Source organism: Eptatretus burgeri, chromosome 17 (assembly GCF_056783735.1).
Source record: "Eptatretus burgeri isolate ZD-2024b chromosome 17, Ebu_testis_v1, whole genome shotgun sequence".
In the NCBI taxonomy this organism is placed as follows: domain Eukaryota; kingdom Metazoa; phylum Chordata; class Myxini; order Myxiniformes; family Myxinidae; genus Eptatretus; species Eptatretus burgeri.
In genome coordinates this window covers 41,662,391-41,686,377 of record NC_140977.1, presented here as the reverse complement: position 1 = coordinate 41,686,377, position 23,987 = coordinate 41,662,391, and the positions used below count along the sequence as shown (strand labels likewise).

Genomic DNA, 23,987 nt, shown 5'->3' with positions numbered 1-23,987 from the left:
CAATAACTTGTCAACCGTCAAGCCTGGTGAGCCGGTTATGAAGGCTCGGGCAAAGTGGCTGACTCCATAAAAACAGTGGGATAATGGTTGTCGCAGCAGAAGAAGAAGAAGAAGAAGAAGGCAATTATGACGTCATAACAAGAGCACCGATGAAATCGCAAAAATCACACTCATTCATCAGAATTGCTGTGTGGCAAGTTTCAATTTCTTCCTTTGTGCAGTTTCAGAGTTTCCGTTTTTAAAATATGGCTGCCAAACCACGTGACTTTCGACGTCGTTATTATCTTTAAAACATTGTATCGGAATAGTCGGACCAATGTCGAAAATTTCATCTCAATCCAACAACTGGTTGTGGAGAAAAACACGAAAGTTCTGTGCGGACAGAAAGACAGACAGACAGACAGACAGACGGACAGACAGACAGACAAAAGGACCCAAATGCAACATCCTCTCCCTTGGTGAGGGTAATAATCTCTGGATCACCTCCATCACAAAACCCACTCGAATGTGCTGCAGGACCATGAAGTTCCTGATATTGACTACAATGCTCCTTTCTTTGGCCTTCGTTGTGTCGTCAACCATGATGGAGGAACCAGAACCAGGAGAGGATCATGATGGACCAGATCAGCGAGGACGACCTGACGTGTCTTCTTCTTCAACACTTTACAAACGTGAAAATCCTTCGAAGTAAATATAAACGTGACATTCCTGATAATCTCATTTTCACACATTCGAGATTTCACTTTTTCTTTCAGTAATTTTTGTCCAAACTATTTCACAGTAAATGAGAATCAATATCTCCATGAATATCTTCACATTCCTCTCCTCATTACACGTCATCTTCATTTCCTTTCTTCACCAAACGCCCATCCCTCCCCCTCTTTACCCAAACCATATCTTCACCCCCACCGCCCACCCCTCCCCCTCCCCCCTCTCTTTACCCCCACCATCTCTCCACCCCCCAACCCCCATCAACTTCTTTTCCACAAATCAATGTCTTGCATCTTCACATTTCCACCCCATCGGTGTTTCTCCACAGGAGATTCCGTTGGTGGTTCTTCCGTGGATAGGAAGGTCGATAGATGATGGATCACCAAGAGGTAAGTGCAGTTCCGGTTTAATGTTCACAAATGTCGAGTGATGAATGTTTTCCAAGATTCCTCACAATGTGTATTTAATTTCACCAACTCTACAAAAATATTTCTTGATAATCTTTGATAAGGTTTTGAATGATGTAACACTGTGACGTCCACACGATAATTATCCTGAATGTATAGAATAATTAATTGAAGGAAAACATCGTTGAAACATCCATCAACACTCTCGTTCAAGATACATCACACGTGGTGATGAACAACATGTCGATTCGTTGTCGGGAATGTAACAATTACAATGGGGTTCATTTGTCAGATGTAATGTTTAAGTAACTTTATTATATCTCAATATAATCTCTAATCTGTGTGATTTCCAACCATGTGCTCGACCCAGTATTTGTTTTGTTCATTAATTATTTGCAGCACGAAATATTGTGTCAGATCTATAAACCCCCGACCCCTCCCCCCTCCCCCACGCCTCCACCCCCTACCCCACCTTGTACTCTCAATCCATGAACCACTCGTTGATGGGAGACAGCCGTCAGACAGGTAGTTTAGTATCTCACTCAACATTGATGTTTGTTATTCTGGGTTCTATTCCCGATTCTGTGAAATTAAAACCATCATTGTGACACCGTGAGAACAGGTGATGATTCCTCCCAGAGGAACATCACATTTCATGGGGAATGTCAAAGTTATTGTAACAGTTACAGGAGCTGTGTCTTTCCTTTATATTTCACCTCCGCCATCGAAGATCGGAGGTTACTGTTTTCACCCCTTTCTGTTTGTTTGTTTGTTACTTTCGAAATCTAAAGATTTCGTAAATATATTGATGCCTTCCGTTTCTGTTTGTTTGTTTGTTTGTTTGTCGGCACGATAACTCGAGAACGGAAGAAGCTGCCAATGTCAAATTACACCACGTGATTCAGGAGGGTGATGGCTCGTGCTGGTTAGATTTTGGTCAAAATCAGTCAAAGGTCAAGGTCACAGTGAGGTCAAACATAATTCCGTGAATTCACGTGGAGAAATGGAGATTTTTGCTTTGGTCGACGTTACGATTTTTGATGGTTTGGTACAGAATCATCGTAGAAACTTCTGGTTTGCATCGCTCCCTTCTCTCCAGACAGCTTTTATGAGACAAGGTCAGAGGTCAAGTTAACGATTTCATAAGTACCAGTCTCTGACTGCTTATTTGTTTGTTTGTTTGTGAACAGTATTACCGAAAAACTCCTCGACGGATTTCGACGAAACTTGGTGGGAGGATAAGGTATGGTCCACGGATCATGCCATGAGATTTTGGACTTGGTCCAAAATCCAATATGGCCGCTATGGTGGCCATTTTGAAAAAGTATTTGAAATTTTTTTTGCATTTCTGCATGTTTAAAGTGATTTCCAAACCCCCCCCCAAAAAATTTTGTTTGAGAAAAAAATTTTTGCAACTTTTTTTTCAACAAAATTTCGATGTGTTTCTCCATGTTAAAAGTGATTTCCAACAAAAAACATGCCAAAATTATAATTGCGGCTGATTTTGGAACTTCAGGTGGATATACCCACGTAAAATCAATTTCTGTCTCAAGGAATCGAGTTATGACGAATTAATTGAGTATGTAAAAGTTAAAAGTAAAAGGGAAAGTTGCCAACTATAACTCTGTGAGCACTGTTGACGTCAAATTGAATGAATAGGATATCAGGTTCACTTGAGTGACCCAGCAGTGTTGGCGGCGGAGGTTTTGCACTCCACCGAGTGCTCCCCCTCTCGTTTGGGTTGTTTTGTTCAAGATACCATGGTAAAAGATGAAGTAATAAGAGTTTGGGTTGTGGTATGTGAGATCCACATTGAGTCTAAAATGTTAATATTTGTTGATCCAGTCGAAGGGAGGATCTGCTTGGTATAACTTATTGACATGATTAACCAATCTCATGAACAATCCGTGTAATTACATCTTTCCTTCTCGTCCCAAGTGGTCCATCAGGTTGAATAAGAGTTCCATGACCAGGACCGGACACACCTCCTCACATCTTCTCATCTCATTCTTCCAACAAGACACCTGTTTCACCATTTCCTTTGCTTGATGTTCCTGCCATGTGTTGATTGTTAACAATGATTATAAACATGAACAGTTTCTCTTCAAATATGAACCCTTCATTACATCAATGAATGTAAAATCTCTATTTCATGTTTGTCCATCGATCCTGTACTTGTCGCTTACAATAAACTCTTCAGCTCGTCACCTTTGTGTTTTCATGACATGGTCGGGAACCACGCCGTCCCCTCGAGTGTAATTACCTTTGATTCGGCCATTTTGGAAGCACAATGTTTCAGTGTGACCAATCCGCGTCAGCAGACATCGTCCACATGACACCAAGTACTTGAACCTCCAAAACACAAGATGGTCCATGGAAGAAAGCCTCGGTCATGATTATCTTGTTTTAGGAGGGGAGGTTAATAGCGAGTTCACATTTTGTTTTACTTTCCCTTTCACCCTTCTGTGCATGTGGGGCCTGGGAGGCCTGGGCAGCTTTTCGTTTTTGAATAACTTGATTATTTACACGTCGATTTGCATGACCTTGTTTGGATGCTCCTCAAATATTGTGACGTTTTCTTTTGTTTATTATTCAAAAAAAATTCGTTCAGTTTCGATAAAAAAGGTGAATCCATAACACCACCCCATATTCATTCCCGCTGAGCCTCCCATGCCCGGTACGTCATTGATGTTATTACGTCATTACGTGGCCATTTGTAGCTTGTCCCACAATATGTTCATGAGTCGGCTGTGACGTGTTCTCGTCGGTGCAGCTTTCAGTGCATTTTGTATTTCATGATCTTGCACTTCGTGAGTTGTTCTCGCCTTATTTGTGGTTACTTTGCTGCTCTTGACTCTTGGATGTGTTGAACTTCCTTTGACAAACGTAAGAATCATTTTATTCTTATGATTTCTGAGAATACGAGCTGTCTCTTTCTCGTATTTCTGAGAATACGAGGTTTACTCGACAAGGTGTCTCTTCATTTGGTTTACTTTGCGAGGCGTTTCTTTGTGTGGTTTACCTTACGAGGTGTCTCTTTGTGTGGTTTACTTTACGAGATCTCTCTTTGTGTGGTTTACTTTACGAGGTGTCTCTTCATGAGGTTCACTTTACAAGGTGTCTCTTCGTGTGGTTCACTTTACAAGGTGTATCTTCGTGTGGTTTATTTTACGAGTTTTTCTCATTTTGTTTCACCAATTTTATATTGTTACAGCCCGGGGTCAGGGGCAAAGACCATGAGGGGTGAACTACATAGGGTTTCCAACAGATTCACCAGAATTGCAGTCCGTCACACATGAATCACTTTGTGATGCTGCGGGTCGCAAATCAACCACGAACGCCAATAAATCCACCACGTGACTTAAGGTCCTCTGTCAAATTCCACTTACCTGAAGCTCATGCGATCTAATTACCGGGGAACACCCCCTCGGAATGCATTTGCTTAAACCGATTACCTTACCAGATTAGATGCAGCCGAGTGGAACTGCCCAACACATACCGGCTAGGAAACAGATCGTTGGGGGAATTATGTCCTTGCTAAACGAGGTGTGGGCCATACTGGACGAATGAAAGAAAACACGAAAACGAGCTGGGAACATTTCCATACAACACATTTATTTACCACAGATGTGAAGAAAGGGATGTGGCACAGTGAATGGGGTTTTGTTTTATGTACAGCAGGGCACAGCAAGGAATTCGTGGGCTGCGGCAAAACATAACAACTTTCAAAAGCGGACACAGTGGGATTATCCAAACTATCTTCGACAATCTTACTTCAGCTTGGACAGGCACCATCTCCCTCACACACACACACAGACACACACACACACACACACACACACACATACACACACACACACGCATACACACGCACACACGCACACACATACACACACACACACGCATACACACGCACACACGCACACACACACACGCACGCACACACACACACACGCACACACACACACACACACGCACACACACAGACACACACACACACAAACACACACACACAAACACACACACACACACAGAAATTTAGATAGCTTAGAAAGAGAGAGAAAGGTGAGAAAAAGCGCCTTCAAAATACCTGGCATGGCCATCTGACCAACGTGGCCCAGGACCCTTGAGGAGGAGGGTGGGGATATAAGTGGGAAAGATACTGGTGACTACGGTGTGGGGGTGGGAGGTGTGATGTGTGCGATGTGAGGGGTGCAGTGACATTCCAGAGGAAAATGTGATTGTGAATCAGTAACGCGTTCTTCTTTGTGCATCCACAGTAGACGGCATAGAGGGGTGTCCATGGAGAGAGGAGAACAGATGTGTGAGAAGGAAGATCCCAAACCTCAATGTGTAAAGATCTGTATTTGTAAGCATGTACCTCCTTGTGATGCTCCACCTGAGCGTTCCCACCTCGTGATATGGCGCGTTATCTCCTCTTATTTATTCGCCGAGACTCATGGCAACGTACACTCCACACTGGTCTGCCGTCTGTGGCTGGTCCTGAATCCGTCTGGCTTTGTGGGGCTGGTGGCACGTTTACAGCACTGCAGGGAGTCCACTCGTTTGCTCTCAAAGGACGGCAACCGCACACAAAGAATGTTATACCTCGAAGAAGGACTCCCAATGGATCCGCACTGCTCCCTTTATATGCGCCAGGTGAAGCATGGGGCGAGGATCAGAAAGCGATGTGCTGTGGCCCAAATCCTGCTCCTCTATTGGGCCACAGCAGCTCCATCCATGAACTCCGCGATCGGAAACCTGCTCAGATGCCCACCAGCCTCGGCACGGTTTGGAGTTTCAAGCAGATTTGAATGGAAAATTGTGCGCAAATTCCTGAAGAAGGTTGTTTTGTGTGCAACAAGGAGGATCATCCAAGACAGGGAGGCATCGTGGTGTGCCGATTAAAAATTGTCCGTTGAACGGCATGTGTGCTTCCATGCTTGGTGTGTGTTATCGCGAAAACGAAAGGGTTAGAGTGGAGGTCAGAGTACGGATCATGGGGATATTTATAAGACCGAACTGGAAGTCCCACGCCACACAATTCGTCCCGTTTGGCCACATGACATGAGGGAAGGACAAACTACACGAATACTCATGAAATAACTGCCTGGGGATCACTGTATGTTGGGTGCTATTGCCTGAGAGGCATGCGGTTTTGTCGAACCGCAACAATATATACCTCTCGAATGTCTCACCAGGACTAAAAAAAATTGAATTACTCTTTCAAACACAGTTTATAGTTTGCTTCTTATGTGTGCACAAGCACTTTATACACATCCTGTGTTGTAATATCCCAAGTGATGTATATGAGTTTCTTTGAAATGTCAATCTTTATTTTGTTATTTTCTGCTTCATCAGAGCATCCAGGTTTCCTGGCATCGATTTACTAAGGCCAAGGTCACATTTGCTCTCCGGCGAGGACACGGCAGCCGTACGCCCTCTGAATTGACAGAAACGGGCGGCGGCCGCAGAGAAACTGAGGTGGCCTCAGGGAGGCCCTACGCCGTTTGGCTATATTTGAGAGTCTGTAGGGGCGCCATGGAATTATAGCGCGGAGTTATAACTTTTTTTCGTTTCTACGTTCGCCGAAGCAATTCGACAAGCCAAGCTATGACGTAGATGTGTTCCACATCGACCGTACGTAGGGCGTACGGTGGGCTTGCATTATTCGTGAGGCTGCCATAAGCTCTTCTCAATGAAAAATGAATTTTCCCAACCCCCCAAAAATTAAGGCGGCGCAATATTTCCACGGTCGCCGTATGGTGGCCTTGCGGTCTGTGTGACTTCCTACGTGCAACGAAGGGTCGACGCACAGTTCCCCTTCGCCCGCCGTGCACTTACGTATGGCCTCCGTGGCAGTCTGCGTCGACCGTGCGTCCACTGTGCGCTACCGCTAGAGATCGGAGTATGGGTGTTTGCCTATACAGTCGTGCCCCCAGAATCCGAATATAATTCGGTCCAGGAGGCTGTTTGGATTGCAAAAAGTTCAGATTCAAAAAATATTTTTCCAATAACAAATAATGGATTGAATTAATCCTTTCGTGGACCCAAAGAAAACCCACTTTCAAGAACCTTTAAACTTAATTTCCCCATGTTTATTCCCAAGTTTATTCCCAAATTCCCAAGGTAAAATAAGATGAGTAAATGACCTTAGGTGGTGGTGTATTGTATGTAAACTGGTACAATCACCACATCCAAAGGTCCACGCAGGCTCGAGCTCCATCCTGGGTTCCGATCACTCGCGCACTCTGCGAGAGCGCTGCCCCCAGGGCAGCTCATCAAACATGATGCCCGCAGAACCACAATCGCTTTCATCAAACGCATCGGGCTGAGGTAATCATGGATATTCCAAATTACAACCGCAGGTCCCCTTACAAACGGACGCCAACGGTGTCAGACAGAATGAAAACCCATCATTCTTGTTTCAAAAACAGCTAAAATTTATGAAAAAGCGGCCGAAATTGAAACCAACATCGTAATTACGGTCGCAATAGCAAATATAATGGAAACCAACATGTTTATTCTATACGCAAGAACGGTCTTGACGGAAACAAGAACGGACAATCCCAAAATAGATTGGTGGGGAACGGAAGCAAGATTGGTTATTTCCGTCGCGAAACGTCTGAGAGCGAAACAAAAGCGGTTCATTCCGGTTACTATTGTGCGAACAAGATGGCGGATGCAGTAGAACGACCTGTTACGGTATGTTAATTTTTAGTGCTTGTGCCTCGAACATAAATGTAATATAGATAATATATAGTGGGTAGTACCTGATGTTGTTGTAACAATTTATTAAACCGAATTTTGTTGTGATGATAATGTTTGGTTTGCCTGTATTTCGAGCCCCCGAGTGAAGGATCGCGAGTTGTGTATGCCCAGTTCAACAATGGGGATCGTGTATGGGATCTTTTTACAGTTTTAATTCATATTAACTTTGTTATTTTCTTGGAATTCGCAATTTATTATTGCTATCAAATTTTACCTCTTGCAAATATAAACGATCAATCGTCACTACTCGCTGCAGCACGGGAGCACAAATTTCACGAAATGTCAGCCACACATTAAGTCAAGAGGGCGCACTTATCGTTGCTTGTATAATATCCCGCACCACAAACGGGGTTTCATTAACAGACATGATATATCCAAGGCAGACGACGTTAAAGTTAACTTACCAAAACTTCAAGAAATTTTCAAGCCGCCATGTTTCCCACGTTCTGGTAATCGGAAGGAATCTCTTTCGCTTCGGTCTCCGCCGTTTCGCGACTGAAATAACCGATGTTGCTTCCATTCCCCAGCGTTCTATTTTGGGATTGACCGTTCTTTTGTCTGTCACGACCGTTCTTGCGTGTCGAATAAACTTGTTGGTTTCGGTTATATTTGCTATTGCGAGCGTAATTACTGTGTTGGTTTCAATTTCGGCCACTTTTTCATCAATTTTAGCTGTTTTTGTAACAAGAATGACGGGTTTTCATTCAGTCTGACAACGTTGGCGTCCGTTTGTTAGGGGGGCCTGAACCGGTTTTGCTGTGAAATTCAATCCTTGCTCAAAAGTCCGTCACACCACGTGATCGGATTGATTTTTTGGTTATTAATTAAAACACAAGATGATTAAAAAACAAACATCACAAATGAAGGTGAAAACACGAGGTAAGGCCTAAGTCACATTTGGCTCGGCGGCCGTAGGGTCTTCAAAATGTACGGGCACTAGCAATTATAAAGCGGCCGCAGTATTTCCACAGTCACACAATGCAGCAGTCACATATGTTTTTATTTTTCGGGAGCTGTACGGCGTATTTATAAATTGTGGAGACCGAAAACGTGGGGGTGCCGTACGGTGTTTGATTTGATGTCGCACGGTGAGCTGAGGGCGTCCCTGCGGTGGCCATAGAATTTTCAAGGCAAACGCAAGGTGCCCGCAAGGCGACCGCAGGGGGACCACAGAGGGACCCTAAGCCGAACGTGCGGCCAGACGGACGGTAACGAATGGGTTAATTTTTTATTTTTTTAACCAGTTCTTTTGTTCCGGCTTGTCGATTTTCTTCGGCGACCATAGAAATGAAAAAAGTTAAAACTCCGCGTTATAATTCCACGGCGACCTTACGACCTGTAAAATATAGCAATACGGCATAGGGCCACCCTGAGGCCACCTCAGTTTCTCTGCAGCCGCCGCACATGTCTGTCAATTCAGAGGGCGTACGGCCGCCGTATCCTCGCCGTAGAGCAAATGTGACTGAGGCCTAAAGTATCGATCGACACACGAGAGATGCTTTCACGAGGACTTCCACCGACGAACTGAATGAACAAAGCGCGAAGATGCGGGTCGAATAGGTGGGGTGACACGTGAACAAAAATGAACGCGACTTTGTGTTCGGTTTTTAAAATGCATTGGGTTTTTATGGCAAAATTTTCTCGAAAAAATTGTTCTGATTCCAATTTGTTCAAACAATGGGGCGTTCGGATTCTGGGGGCACTATGGTATATTATAGTTATAGTATATTCAGTTATATATACTGTTATATTTTTATTTCAGTAAAAAAAGAACTGGTATAGATACCCAGTCGTTACCGTCAGTCTGGCCGCACGTTCGCCTGAGGGCCCCCCTGTGGTCCCCCTGCGGTCACCATGTGGGCACCTTGCGTCTGCCTTGAAAATTCTATGGCCACCGCAGGAACGCCCTCAGGTCACTGTGCGACATCAAATCAAAGACCGTACGGTAACCCCACGTTTTCGGTCTCCACGATTTCTAAATATGCCGTGTGGCTCCCCGAAAAATAAAAACATATGTGACTGCTACATTGTGTGACTGTGGAAATACTGCGGCCGCCGTAGAATTGCTAATGGCGGCAGATTTTGGAGACCCCACGGCCGCCGTGGCAAATGTGACCTCGGCCTAACTGTGGAAGAAATGAACTCAATTTCCACTCAGGTTCATCATACAAATGCGAATGTTTAATTACGAAGGCACGCACAAACAGGAGAGAGAAAAAAAATCCTTCAATGAAACTCTCTCTCAAGTCAAAACCCTTTACCCAAGTATTGCATATCAAATGGGGACAAGTGGTGGGAAATGATTGAACAAGCAGGATAAAAGAGAATTATCCTTTCGTCGGGAGAGAGTAACTATTCCCATCATTTGAAATCAAAATAACTGTTTTCTGCAACAGGAAAAGGAGTGAGACAGTCTCAACAAGGTCGGCAGGACAAAGCACAGCCAATCAGAAAAGAGAACAACAAACCCTTCGAGGTTCCCCGGGGTTTAGAAGTTCAGAAAGTTCCACAGATCAAGGGAGTAAATCATCACTTCGGCACGTTCCGAGCATTGATAAAGAACAACATTACATGAACAGGCACTGGTCACAGAACCTCAGCAGCTTTAACAATACATCTCCACAAAAAGGAGGAGAAGGAGATATGGACCATACTCTGTGCAGAGCGTTGTTGCTGCTTCACTCGTCTCCTGGCTATTAGTGGGGCAGATAACAGCAATTTTTGAGAGGAATCGTGCAAATCATGAGACAAGCATCAAATTTGGTACATTTGTTCTCCAGGGGATTCTAATCAAATCTTCCTGATTGGCCATTTGAAAATCCAAATTTTGAAAAATTTGAAGAAGAAAAAAAAAAACTTCAAAAAAGTCAAGATCACGAATCAATGTTGGATGCTGGCTGAGGTTGGTGAATGTTTCAGAAACATCATCAAAGACGTTCCAAGTCTGCTATGCAGTTTTCTTCCCTTACCGTGGAAGGCAGACAGGACGTCACATCCAGTGAACGCATGGAAGTATGGGATCCCTCCAGCTTTCTCAGGCTCGATTGCAGAAACTACCTCATGGACTGGAATCCATCGCGCCTTGGCTCCTTGGCCAAAGGCAATCCACATGTTCTCAAGACCTAGTTCCTGTAAAGATGGCAGTACAGATATTGCTATGACTAGTACATCCGTGTCATTAGCCTTAATGATAATGGACTTGCTACCATCCGTCGTTGCATCCCTGGTGTTTACAAATATTTGAGTGTCAGCTTCTTCATGACAACATGGAGACACAGCATCCAGTGACTTCCTTGTGTTGCTAATGGCATGTTCTCCTTTTGTGACAATGACTGTGCTTGTCGTCTGTGCTTCACGCATCTTTTCTGCAAGGAAGTGAAACAGCTCAGTCTTGTTGCTGTCATCTCGAACAAAGCTTCTCCAGTTACTTGGGGTCTTACTGGTTCCTGTCACTCTTCTTCTGATTCCTTGCCCCCTTTTCCACCTTCCCTCGGACTTCAGACTTGACTTCTTGTACACATCAAAGACTACGTCCACCCTCTCGTACCTGGAACCATAGAATTCCACCTTTGGTACGATGTCTTCTTTATCATCGTCATCAAATATCTTTGAAGTGTGTGGAGGTAGGGCATTGATAAGCGCTGAGCCATCAATGATGACTGCATCTCCCCTTGGTTATCTGTCTGGGATGTTCACTTGCGCTTCAAGAATTTCAGCCAGCTGTGACTTCAAATTTATTTGAAGTTTGTTTTTTTTCTTCAAACTTTTCAAAATTTGGATTTTCAAATGGCCAATTGGGCAGATTTGTTCAGAAAGCTGTGCAGAACACAAATGCCAAATTTGATGCTTGCATCATATTTTGCACGATTTTATAAGATCTACTACACTATATTGGGCACAATTATGGACAGGTCGCCACTCCGACACAGTGTACCAGCATGCTGCCATTCGTCTTGACATCCTCGGCAGGATGACAGGACACAAAAAGACATGCACGATATTCATTAAATTTGCGAACTCAATTATGAAATATCAAAAGTTTTATTTCATCATGCACTAATTGAAAAACTTAAGTCTTTCTGGAACTTATGCAACATTTCCTGGTTATCACATCGTTTTAATCAAAAAATGACAAAACAAGATCACAAATCAACATCAACTGAAGCCTGATGTTTGTTTTCACAGAAAGCAAATGGAACAGAATACATGAATAATCATGTTTACAATGGAATCCTGTCAAATGCAGCATTTTACCGAAGTTCAAATAATATTTTATGAGTGAGGAACAATGGCTTTATTCATTCACAACAATTACAAATGCTTTAAGAGGAAATCTTCGACACGAACAAATTGAGAAAAACACAAATCTGGTCTTATCATCAATTTAGCTTCTGATAAAAGGACGATTCGCTCTGCTCCACATCACTAGCAGATCATCTCAACACCTGTTCACCTGATTTTGATCCATCCTGTTCTCTTGATTGGAAAGTGTCGGTAAGTTTGGGGAATCGTTCGTTCTCATGAGATTAGCTTTCTCATCCGAGATTATCTTGTTTGATACATCGAGTTCTGCTGGTTTGTTGTAATGAGGGATTTTAAAGTTACTTTCAAACTTATGGTGAGAATATTTTACTGCCTTCTCGGTAAGCAATCCAGTTGGGTAATGGGGTCATCCTCCGTCATAGAAACTCGTTCCTCGGTTCATCGCAACTGGAGGGGGGGGGGGTCATGTGAATGTTAATTTATTGTCGAGAATAGCTGCTTGCTGTTGGGATGCCGAGATGTCATTTCCCCAAACTTGCGCACACAGATTTTGAATCAGCCTCATGATTGTCATCCAGGCATGGTTATAAGCAAAACGCTGGCATGGAACTCTGTATGGTGGCCTCATCTTGACTCTGATATCGATCAGTGTGTGAAACGTTTTTATCCATGCCAAGGCAGTCAAAATGCCCCTGCAAAGGCACCACACCACCCCTAGGAATGGCCCACTGAACCATGGCAGATGGACGCTGGACCCGTCGAAGGCCTATGATTCTTATTGTTACAGATGCTCACGCTAAATGTGTCGATGCCGATGGAACACAGACATAAACCTCACACGTTACCACAAAGAGGTTGTGCCAGTGCTTTACCACTGATGGTTTGCCACGGATGAGAGTCACTGACAATGGAACCTGTTTCTCAAGCTCTGAATTCACCTGCCTCAACTGCATAATTCATAAGTTTGTGAGTCCACACCATCAGGCTTCGAGTGGACTCTCCGAACGCTCCGTGAGTTTCATCAAGTCTGGTCTCAATAAGATACACGGTGGAAGCCTTCAGAACAGACTGTCACGTTTGCTTTTCGCTTTCCGCATCAATTCCCACACCACAACGGGGGTGACACCAGATGAGCTGCTGATGAAACGAAGTTTGTGTAAATAACTGGATTCTCCAAGCGCAGACATGGCATCAGTCGTGTTTCAAAATTAGTGGAAAGAGAGACTTCATCATGAGAAACATGCTGGACAGCGCTCTATAAACATCAGGGACCCGGTGTTTGTGAAAAACTTTGGTCGTGGAAAGGCTTGGCTACCAGGGAGGGGTCACAAAAACGAGGGACCGTTGTCCCACAAGATCAACCTCGACGGCAGTCGAGTCGTCTGGAGGCACCTTGATCATGTCTGCTATCGGTCTTGTGATCCTGTCATCTTCACAAATTATGTCTCGCCATTTCCTGAACCTGTGATGAGTGAGGTATTTTTTGCAGATGATACTGCACCACTTCCTGAGGCTGATCCCAATATCGTTGTTGCAGCATCACCAGCGGGCCTTCTGTCGGTTTTGTGCCCCAACGGTCATCCAGAGTTCCAAAGAGTCAAATCCGCATTGATTTGTGGCCAATATTCATGATGTTTGTATTATATACTAGTGTCTTCATGAGTCTTGTGTTCATCTTAAATGCATTTTCACACTTAATGTGAGGGGGGAGATGTCATGGATTCATGTATCAGATCAACGGGAGCGCGATCATCAGGAGGCGGCAACGAAGCTGCAGCACGAAGAAGCTCTGAGGATTCTGTGTGTGGAACACAAAAAAAGATTGATGGAGCACTCAAACTGCTTTACCTGCCTGAAACATTACACGTGTGTTGTTATGCTGTATCACGTGATGCTAGGCAATGCTTCGTCGCATGATTCTGCAAAACCTAAGGCAGCACCACATCACGCGATGGAGCACCAAGTCACGCAATGGAGCACCACGTCACGGGATGGAGCACCAAGTCACGCGATGGAGCACCACGTCACGGGATGGAGCACCACGTCACGGGATGGAGCACCACGTCACGGGATGGAGCACCACGTCACGGGATGGAGCACCAAGTCACGGGATGGAGCACCACGTCACGGGATGGAGCACCACGTGGTGAACCACAGGTCAACTCAACACGAAGCCGCACGTCGTGACTCGATGTCACAACTCCCTCACCACAGGATTTACCACCCCAGTGGCGAGAGGATGTGTATGGGAACTGCAGTCGTGATGGGATCAATCTGCTTCGAGAGAGTATGATCTCATGGAAGAATTCCCATTGGAAAAAAGGGGATGAACAATAAAATGAAGAAATGGGAAAGTAAAGCAAATGTGAACCCGCGATTTTCCTTCCCTCCTAAAACAAGATAATAATCACCGAGGATTTCTTCCATGGACCATCTTGTGTTTTGGAGGTTCAAGTACTTGGTGTCACTTGGACGATGTCTGCTGACACGGATTGGTGACACTGAAACATTGTGCTTCTAAAATGGCCGAATCAAAGGTAATTATACTCGAGGGGAAGGCGTGGTACCCGACCATGTAATGAAAACACAAAGGTGACGAGCTGAAGAGTTTATTGTAAGCTACAGGTACATGATCGATGGATAAACATGAAATAGAGATTTTACATTCATTGATGTAATGAAGGGTTCATATTTGTAGAGAAACTGTTCATGTTTATAATCATTGTTAACAATCAATACATGGCAGGAACATCAAGCAAAGGAAATGGTGAAACAGGTGTCTTGTTGGAAGAATGAGATGAGAAGATGTGAGGAGGTGGGTCCGGTCCTGGTCTTGGAACTCTTATTCAACCTGATGGACCACTTGGGGTGAGAAGGAAAGATGTAATTACACGGATTATTCATGAGATTGGTTCATCATGTCAATAATTTATACCAAGCAGATCCTCCCTTCGACTGGATCAACAAATATTAACATTTTAGACACAATGTGGATGTCACAGACCACAACCCAAACTCTTATTACTTCATCTTTTACCATGGTATCTTGAACAAAACAACCCGAACGAGAGGGGAGCACTCAGTAGAGTGCAAAACCTCCGCCGCCAACACTGCTGGGTCACTCAAGTGAACCTGATATCCTATTCATTCAATTTGACGTCAAAAGTGCTCACAGAGTTATAGGTTGCAACTTTCCCTTTTACTTTTAACTTTTACATACTCAATTCATTCGTTATAACTCGATTCCTTGAGACAGAAATTGATTTTACGTGGGTATATCCACCTGAAGTTCCAAAATCAGCCGCAATTATAATTTTGGCATGTTTTTTGTTGGAAATCACTTTTAACATGGAGAAAAAAATCGAAATTTTGTTGAAAAAAAGTTGCAAAATTTTTTTTCTCTCACAAATTTTTTTTTGGGGGCGGGGGGTTGGAAATCACTTAAAACATGAAGAGATGCAAAAAAAAAATTCAAATACTTTTTCAAAATGGCCACCATAGCGGCCATATTGGATTTTGGACCAAGTCCAAAATCTAATGCCATGATCAATGGACCATACCTTATCCCCCCACCAAGTTTCGTCGAAATCCGTCGAGGAGTTTTTCGGTAATACTGTTCACAAACAAACAAACAAGCAAACAAGCAGTCAGAGACTGGTACTTACGAAATCGTCAACTTGACCTCTGACCTTGTCTAATAAAAGCTGTCTCGATAGAAGGTAGCGACGCAAACCAGAAGTTTCTACGATGATTCTGTACCAAACCATCAAAAATCGTAACGTCGACCAAAGCAAAAATCTCCATTTCTCCACGCAATAATACCTTAACGTAACTCAACGACTCGTCTGCTCGAGCGCACTGCATCATGGGACGACCCGTGACGCGTCGAGTGAAATATTTTTTATACAATCTAAAAACGTCTCCAAAACATCCGATTTTTACCAGAATTTCGACAACCGAGTTTTAAGCGTCCTCAGTGATCGCAAAAACCGAAGACAAAATTAAAATCGAAGTTAAAATGAACTCGTAACGTCGAGTGAAGCAAAAATACTCCATTTCTCCACGTGAATTCACGGAATTATGTTTGACCTCACTGTGACCTTGACCTTTGACCGATTTTGACCAAAATCTAACCAGCACGAGCCATCACCCTCCTGAATCACTTGGTGTAATTTGGCATTGGTAGCTTCTTCCGTTCTCGAGTTATCGTGCCGACAAACAAACAAACAAACAAACAAACAAACAAACAAACAGAAACGGAAGGCATCAATATATTTACAAAATCTTTAGATTTCGAAAGTAACAAACAAACAAACAGAAAGGGGTGAAAACAGTAACCTCCGATCTTCGATGGCGGAGGTGAAATATAAAGGAAAGACACAGCTCCTGTAACTGTAACAGTAAACTTGACATTCCCCATGAAATGTGATGTTCCTCTGGGAGGAATCATCACCTGTTCTCACGGTGTCACAATGATGGTTTTAATTTCACAGAATCGGGAATAGAACCCAGAATAACAAACATCAATGTTGAGTGAGATACTAAACTACCTGTCTGACGGCTGTCTCCCATCAACGAGTGGTTCATGGATTGAGAGTACAAGGTGGGGTAGGGGGTAGAGGGGTGGGGGAGGGGGGAGGGGTCGGCGGTTTATAGATCTGACACAATATTTCGTGCTGCAAATAATTAATGAACAAAACAAATACTGGATCGAGCACATGGTTGGAAATCACACAGATTCGAGATTATGTTGTGATATAATAAAGTTACTTAAACGTTACATCTGACAAATGAACCCCATTGTAATTGTTACATTCCCGACAACGAATCGACATGTTGTTCATCACCACGTGTGATGTATCTTGAACGAGAGTGTTGATGGTTGTTTCAACGATGTTTTCCTTCAATTAATTATTCTATACATTCAGGTTAATTATCTTGTGGACGTCACAGTGTTACATCATTCAAAACCTTGTCAAAGATTATCAAGAAATATTTTTGTAGAGTTGGTGAAATTAAATACACATTGTGAGGAATCTATGAAAACATTCATCACTCGACATTTGTGAACATTAAACCGGAACTGCACTTACCTCTTGGTGACCCATCATCTATCGACCTTCCTATCGACCGGTGCCCCTCCAATGGCGCCCCCAATAGAGCCTCCTGTGGAGAAACACCGATGGGGTGGAAATATGAAGATGCAAGACATTGATTTGTGGAAAAGAAGTTGATGGGGGTTGGGGGGGGTGGAGAGATGGTGTGGGTAAAGAGAGGGGGAGGGGTGAGGGGTGGGCGGTGGGGGTGAAGGTATGGTTTGGGTAAAGAGGGGGAGGGGTGGGTGGTGGGTGTGAAGATATGGTTTGGGTAAAGAGGGGGGAGGGTGGGCGTTTGGTGAAGAAAGGAAATGAAGATGACGTGTAATGAGGAGAGGAATGTGAAGATATTCATGGAGATATTGATTCTCATTTACTGTGAAATAGTTTGTACAAAAATTACTGAAAGAAAAAGTGAAATCTCGAATGCGTGAAAATGAGATTATCAGGAATGTCACATTTATATTTACTTCGAAGGATTTTCACGTTTGTAAAGTGTTGAAGAAGAAGACACGTCAGGTCGTCCTCGCTGATCTGGTCCATCATGATCCTCTCATGGTTCTGGTTCCTCCATCATGGTTGACGACACAACGAAGGCCAAAGAAAGGAGCATCGTAGTCAATATCAGGAACTTCATGGTCCTGCAGCACATTAGAGTGGGTTTTGTGATGGAGGTGATCCAGAGATTATTACCCTCACCAAAGGAGAGGATGTTGCATTTGGGTCCGTTTGTCTGTCTGTCTGTCCGTCTGTCCGTCTGTCTGTCTGTCTGTCTGTCCGTCTGTCCGTCTGTCTGTCACATACACAAATGGAAAGAAAATGGAACAGAATACATGGATAATCATGTTTACAATGGAATCCTCTCAACTGCAGCATTTTACCGAAGTTCAAATAATATTTTATGAGTGAGGAGCAATGGCTTTATTCATTCACACCAATTACAAATGCGTCAAGAGGAAATCTTAGAAACGAACAAATTGAAAAAATACAAATCGGGTCTTATCATCAATTTAGCTTCTGACAAAAAGGACGATTCGCTCTGCTCCACATCACTCGGAGATCATCTCAACACCTGTTCACCTGATTTTGATCCACCATGTTCACTTGATTGGAAAGAGTCGGTAACTTTGGGGAATCGTTCGTTCTCATGAGATTAGTTTTCTCATCCGAGATTATCTTGCTTGATACATCGAGTTCTGCTGGTTCGTTGTTATGAGGGATTTTAAAGTTACTTTCAAGCAAATGGTGTCTGAATTCCTTCTTCATTTCCCACTGCAAACCTTGCTGCCCCCTTTTCTATTTTGCAAATTGCCATCATTCTGGAAACACTCCCTTTGACCCGCAATAATTCCCACTGCTTCCTTTGTTGCGTTCAATACACCTTCGTTGAGGTCGTCATCGGAATCAACCAGATGGATCACTCCAACAACTTTGAGCGGCCATGCACCACCACCCACAAGGTGATGAAAGAGCTCTCAGTCTGTCAATCCTTCTCGGGCGGGCAGGGGTAGGAGAGGGGAGGAAGGGCGGGCTTTGGGCAGAGTAAAGGAAAATAAGATGACATACAATGAGGAGAGAAGAATGTAAAGACATGGAGTTGTTGATTCTCATTACTCTGAAATATTTTGTACAAAAATGCCGAAACAACAAGAAGGGCACTCGGTGGAGCGCTTACCTCCACCACGAAATGCCTGATGCACGAGAACATATCAGGCCCAATACATTATGGAAATATTATGATATTCAGGACTTTGTCGTTTTTGGCCCGATCTGTCAATGGTGAAGAATGACTTTAAAAAATAAATAACTCTCGTATCCAGTTCCAGAATTGTAAGTATCAATTCTCGTATCGGAAGTGTTTCGTCTATTTCATGTAGCCTGGTGTTGGCTTCCTGCTTCAGGTGGTTGGTTTGAGACCTTCGTGTCATAGTTCTTTGCCCCTGTTTACTGTTGAATTAACACCAGGTGTGGTTGACAGCCTGTCATCCTTCCGATGTCGGTGAAATGAGTGCCAGTGTCAGTATGTACTGGGGTAATTACCAGTTGGAGTAACCCATGCTGGAGTGGAGGCCTGTCCAGGACTGCACTCCTTTCCAATGAAACTGCCTCCTCAGGGGTGAAGCAACATCATCAAAAGTGGTGGAGGGTGAGGGGTGCCCAACTTGTAACAAAGTTACCATCACCACGACTTATGCTGTTATGATAAACATGAGGGGCTTGCTGGTTCGAGGGCATGTCCCCTCCCCTACCCCAGGAATTTATGAAATCCGAGTAATCATTTTATGTCATCTGGTGAGTTTTCTGGACTCGGGAGGGGGAGTGTGGGGGAAAAAATTTATATTAATGTATTTTAAATTGTAACAAATGGAGTTTCAGAAATGTAACTTTTATGCTGCAAATTGAATTGGCTGTCATTTCTGGCCAAAAGACTTTTGCCCGAAATGATAAGAAATGTGTTGTTCTGGAGCAGAGTGACCGAGCTGATAAATGAACCTTTGCTTAGAAAATGTACGAAGTGGCTTTTTGTCTAAAGGACACGTCTACAGTCTGGGTGAATATCCCCCAACCTCTCTCTCATGGAAGTATAAATGTTTTGAAAGGCACATTGTTCTCAGTACGAGCACGTGAGGAAGTATAGTTTCTCAGTGGCTTGTACTCCTTGGAACTGACCAAGTACCAAGTTAGAATAAAACTCTCTGATGTAATGTAGAAGTGAATTGAATCGGGTTGGTCTAACTGTTAACTAAAGTAAGAATAAATGAAATAGAACCAAATAATATTGCAAACAAATGGGGATTTTTAAGTTCATTGTACAAGGGTGAGAAGTGTATGGTGTATAATTAGGAAATAAATTGTTTCACAAGGAAGGACTTGTGTGGACATCAGTTTTATCAGTGTCGATAGGGTTTTTTTTTTTTGTAGGATTTTATAATCAAATCGGACAAGCGTTAAACTCTGTCTGAAGTCAAATAGGATTCCACAATCGGCCAGTTAGAATCCTTCAGGAGGACAACGATCACAACAAGGTCGGTTAAAAAAATCTACATCAGTTGGTGCCGTGACTGGGATTTGAACCGACGTTGGTGCGGTGCTCGTGACCGGAGGTGCTTAATCTGCTGGAGGCAGTGCCTGGAGGAACGACAAGTGCTTGAGCGAAGGTAAGGGAGAGCGCTCTCAGCAGGTAACGCATTTCGAACAAAGAAAAGTTCATTGTCAGATAATTTTATTGAGAGAAAGAAGAGGATCCGGTGGAGGGAGTCCATTTTAAAGTAAACAATAAGTACTGTAGTTGTTTTAGAAAAGTGCTGGAGAAGAAGAGGAGTCAGATGACAAGAAGAGGCTCGTTGAGGAGCCAGATGCGTAATTAAATGGGAATGATGAAGCGACATACCACATGTTTGCATTGATACGGACGGGCTGTGAGAGAGAGGCCGAGGACACGGCTGAGACGCCGAGATAGGGTTAAAATAGATAAACATTATAAGTTACCTGTTTGTAAGAGTTATAAGAGTTACTTTTTGTTCATTGAACTCACTGGAAGTTTGTTGGCAGTGAGTTTGTTATATTATATTGTGTGGAGGTTTTATGGATTTGTAAATGCAATGATTTGCACGAAACGTTTTGTAGAGTGCAGGAGACGATTAACCGGCTGGGAGCATGGTTGGTGATTTGCATTGAGATGCATGTGTTCCTGAGAGTAAAAAAAAAAAAAAATGAAACTTGTGCGATTCCAATATTCACTGCAATGAAACGTGTTCTGTTGGGATTTTGATGATATTTTAACTCGTGCTGAGTTGAGCTGTGGGTCTGTTTGAAATGGCATGTTTTCCATTCTTTGCGTTGTATTTCCACGCGAAGGTCACAAACTATACTGTGTGATACCCCCTCCACTCGATCTGTGGGGGGTGGCCTATCATTACACTGAGTCTTTGTTCGAGCCTTTGCTTTAGATGTGAAATTCGATTCATATGCAGATTCAAGAGGATGAGATAGAAATGTGATTGGTATTTGTCACGTGATCACACGCGAGTCTACGAGATGAAATGCTGTTTCGTGTATGTGTTGAAGCCATGACAGAGTAATGCAAACTGTGGGTTTTGCCTGTCAGAGTTTTTTCCTTTTTCTTCCCACTGGATGTGGAGAGAACTTCCTGTTCCTTGTTCCTTGGTGTTTGTGGCGCACCCTCTCGACTGAATCTGTTTAAAGTGAAGTCCATTTAGGAAAAAGTGTTGAAGTTTTATTTTACAACCATCGGGATTTTGAATAAATTGTGAAATAACAATTGTGAATGTGGATATACTGTATGTGATTTAAATGTAGAAACGTGATTTGGAATGATTTTAATGATTTGATGATGTTTAGCACGTGAGGCGATTCACAGATAATAGATGATTCCCTCGGATGGACGTTGAAATATTGTTTTATTCGTCTGCGAATGTTGAGGTTACCTGAACTTGTGCTGGGAAGGCAATGGCAAACAACCTAGTGTAACCCTTTGATCGATTCAGTCAAGGTAAATTCATGATTTAATTTGATAGATGCTGAAGATTTAATTTTTCATTTATGGATTTTAAAAGGAAATATTTTGTTTTGACCAAAAAGTTGTTTAAGAGAGTTTGGATGTTTATTAGTCTGAAGTTTAAGATGCTTTTCCAAGACTGGGATAAAGATTGTGGAGGGTGAAGCTGCATGTGAGGACAGAGTGTTTGAGCTGCAATATAAATGATATTCGCCTGATAACAGATTTGACAAGTGATTTGACAATTTTTGAACAACTGTTTAAAATGATTTATTTGTTTTGATCAAAGAAAATGGATTCGTAATTGAGAAGGTCGGAGGAAGTGATAGATGGTTTGTGTATGTGAGTTGGAAAAATGGCAGCATGTTTGCTGTTTTGGTAAGAGAGAAGTGGACAGATGGAGAAATGTCAGAGATTTAAAATGTCGATGGAAATAGCAAATGAGATGGATGTTTTGAGTGTACGTACAACTGGGATTTCTGTATATTTTAGCATGTTGTTTTGGGAAATAACAAGGAAAGGGATTAAAATATTGATATGACATATAATGCAAGTTAAATGCTTCCATAACAATCTTTGTTAGTCTTGTAGAACTACATGTGCCCATGACGTTTATTGATTGGTGTTTAATTGATGCCTTGTTTGTTTCGGAGTGTTGAAAGCAGTCTTTGAAGCAATGTACGATTTCATCTAAAAGAACTTCCACACAAAGATTGGACGATGGGAGGACCCAGATTTGGGTGATTGAGCATTCAACACACGATTATGCCTCCCCTTCCTGAGGAGAAAAGATGGAGCAATGTGGGAAAAGAAAGAAAAAACCCACTGAGGAGAAGGTTGAGCAAAGTCTGAACGTCGACGTTGTGTGGTGCCTGCGTGGAGGAATGTTCTCAGCCACACTCTCGATTGCCGCTCTGCAAATACATCGTGAACTTGCTGTGGTTGCTTCAATGTACGACAGGCCTGCAATTCCACACTGCCCTCCTTCAACCCAGTGTCTGGCCCAAACTTGTACTTGCCCACATCTACCTTCTCCTCAGCTCAAGGAGTGCTTCGATTGTGTTTCCCGTTGGGTGCCGCTCTATCCACACCCTGACCTATTTATCTTCTGACTTCGGGTAGCATGTTTCCAATGTGTGACACATGCTGATGAACAGGCCATAAATTAAATGGAAACTCACTCATTTTCTGATATGAGCACACGCTGCCATTGTTGATTGAACTTGAATAATGGAAATCTTTTCTCCTTCAGGAATGGGACATGGTAATCATGTGTAAGAAAAATTATTCAAATTTTCCTTAAAAAAAAAAACGGGGGAGTGTGGGGGAAAAATTTATATTAATGTATTTTAAATTGTAACAAATGGAGTTTCAGAAATGTAACTTTTATGCTGCAAATTGAATTGGCTGTCATTTCTGGCCAAAAGACTTTTGCCCTAAATGATAAGAAATGTGTTGTTCTGGAGCAGAGTGATCGAGCTGATAAATGAACCTTTGCTTAGAAAATGTACGAAGTGGCTTTTTGTCTAAAGGACACGTCTACAGTCTGGGTGAATATCCCCCAACCTCTCTCTCATGGAAGTATAAATGTTTTGAAAGGCACATTGTTCTCAGTACGAGCACGTGAGGAAGTATAGTTTCTCAGTGGCTCGTACTCCTTGGAACTGACCAAGTACCAAGTTAGAATAAAACTCTCTGATGTAATGTAGAGGTGAATTGAATCGGGTTGGTCTAACTGTTAACTAAAGTAAGAATAAATGAAATAGAACCAAATAATATTGCAAACAAATGGGGATTTTTAAGTTCATTGTACAAGGGTGAGAAGTGTATGGTGTATAATGAGGAAATAAATTGTTTCACAAGGAAGGACTTGTGTGGACATCAGTTTTACCAGTGTCGATAGGGTTTTTTTTGTAGGATTTTATAATCAAATCGGACAAGCGTTAAACTCTGTCTGAAGTCAAATAGGATTCCACAATTGGCCAGTTAGAATCCTTCAGGAGGACAACGATCACAACAAGGTGGGTTAAAAAAATCCACATCAGGGGGGTGAATATAAAATATTTCAGGGTTCAACGAATTGAAAAAGCGAAAGAATTGTTACTCAGACTGAACGTGATGTAATTATAGTTGTTTGTGTATATTTTTGAAAGTTGTGAATTTCAGTAAAATATGATGTAAAATTCATAAATCCAAAACTTTATTAAATGCACTTCACGA

The 23,987-nt window shown here is 42.8% G+C and overlaps 2 long non-coding RNA genes across 2 annotated transcripts; one reads left to right on the top strand and one right to left on the bottom strand.

The window, feature by feature from the left end:
* Window positions 1-1,039: 1,039 nt before the first annotated feature.
* LOC147009872 (uncharacterized) lies at window positions 1,040-3,325 on the top strand. The gene is made up of 2 exons (XR_015052956.1): window positions 1,040-1,100; window positions 3,057-3,325. It is a non-coding gene; the product is annotated as an uncharacterized LOC147009872 (long non-coding RNA).
* Window positions 3,326-14,745: 11,420 nt separating this feature from the next.
* Window positions 14,746-17,318, bottom strand: LOC147009871 (uncharacterized). The gene is made up of 2 exons (XR_015052925.1): window positions 17,246-17,318; window positions 14,746-15,014 (listed from the first exon to the last, which is right to left on the bottom strand). It is a non-coding gene; the product is annotated as an uncharacterized LOC147009871 (long non-coding RNA).
* Between the last annotated feature and the right edge of the window lie 6,669 nt (window positions 17,319-23,987).